The sequence below is a fragment of the Octopus bimaculoides genome, chromosome 13 (assembly GCF_001194135.2).
Source record: "Octopus bimaculoides isolate UCB-OBI-ISO-001 chromosome 13, ASM119413v2, whole genome shotgun sequence".
Classification (NCBI taxonomy): domain Eukaryota; kingdom Metazoa; phylum Mollusca; class Cephalopoda; order Octopoda; family Octopodidae; genus Octopus; species Octopus bimaculoides.
In genome coordinates, this window is record NC_068993.1 from 16,990,367 (window position 1) to 16,992,047 (window position 1,681).

General features: G+C 34.6%; 1 protein-coding gene across 2 annotated transcripts in view; it reads left to right on the forward strand.

Annotated features, from left to right (window-relative positions):
- LOC106881088 (uncharacterized) overlaps positions 1-1,681 on the forward strand; it is a 465,749-nt gene that overhangs the window by 274,390 nt on the left and 189,678 nt on the right. The window contains exon 1 of one of the 2 annotated variants that reach the window (XM_052972351.1): positions 351-1,276. The exons of the other annotated variant lie outside the window; for it this stretch is intronic. The gene's annotated coding sequence lies outside the window, so the exon portion shown is untranslated. Of the gene's footprint in view, positions 1-350; positions 1,277-1,681 lie in introns of those variants that run through there. 2 annotated transcript variants of the gene reach the window in all.

Sequence of the window (1,681 nt, forward strand, 5' to 3'; positions counted from 1 at the left end):
TATATATATATATATATATATATATATATATATATATATATATATATATATATATGTATGTATGTATGAGAATACACACACACACACATACACATAGAGAGAGGTCTATCTATCTATCTATTTATCTATCTATCTATCTATATATATATTTACACACACACACACATATATATACATTGATAACTATGTAGGTATGTGTGTGTGCATATACTTATAAATATACGTATGTATGTACACACACACTCTCTCGTGTTGTGTCTGCACATCCATGAGTGTGTGTATGCCGCTTCAGATTTTCTCTAATTTTCCTCGCTGTGCAGACACAGACGCACACAGATGCAAACACATGATGCACACACTGTCATCGTTGTTGTCGAAGTGTTGATGTTTATATAATATCTCTTGCATGTTGTGTCAATATGGTGCTGCTGGAATTTCACAGAATGCTGCAACATGATAATGTCATCACTGCAAACATCAATTGAGCGAAATAGTTGCAATGTCTGTAATATTGATTTATGCACGTTCGGAGTATGTTCGTGCCTGTGTATGACCAAATTGTCTTTTGTCTTCGCATACGTCTGTTCTGCATACATGTACATGTGTTTGCGTGCGTGCGTGCGTGTGTGTGTGTGTGTGTGTATGTGTGTGCTCTTGTATCTCTCTGTATATGTCATGTGTTTGCAGCTAAACGAAGTACGTTTTATTTAAATATTCAATCGAGATTTTAATCACCCTGATGCCAACCCAAACAAGTAAAAGACGAACACTTCTACGAGATCAGCCGGTTTGCTAGAAATAGCAGCTAAATCTCGTTCATATTGCACTCGACTAACTTTTTATTTTTTAAAAAAGAAAGAGAACTGCTCGGAAAAAAAATAACAGACTGGTCACGGCTGGAGCGTCATTGGTTCTACTAGGACTAATTCGTTAGTAAATGCTAACATCTTAGATCTAAACATCAACAAACATTGAATACAAAACTCAAGTGTACCGTACTATATCCGCCTCCTCCCTTACTCCACCACCAAACAAACTAGATTAATTTGTTTTTGTTGTTGTTGTCGTTGTCGAGCCAACACACATGCACAGACAGAAACATAGAATGCCATTTAGTATTATCACACACAACCACTGACTTCCCTATCAAACAGTTTAACAGGCGAAATACTTGCGGCAGACAGTCACTGTTGTTGGAAATATACATCGTCTGCACAAGATGCGGCCGGATCGTGCTAATGTGTACATTCCTGACTTTTCGAAAATATCTGCCAGAGTGAGTAACTGATATATATATTTATATATACTTGTGTGTTTGTGTGTATGCGTGCGCGTATGTATGTATGCATACATGGTCATTCATGTAGTTTTGAATTTTATATATTGTTGTAAAGTGCATAAATATTGTTTCAAATCTTACATATATTATAAATTTTATATGTATGTATATGTGTGTATATATAATTGATATATATATATATCAATTTATTAAACAAGTTTTACTATGGATTGCGTTATGGCTCTTATTTAAATTGATATGCACACAAAATTGTCTTATAAACAACTTTTCATGTGAGAATTTTGCTACGTTGATAACAGGTACAATATTTTTACCAAATATTTGGAAGAGATCTAAATACACACACACACACACACACACACACACACACACACACACACA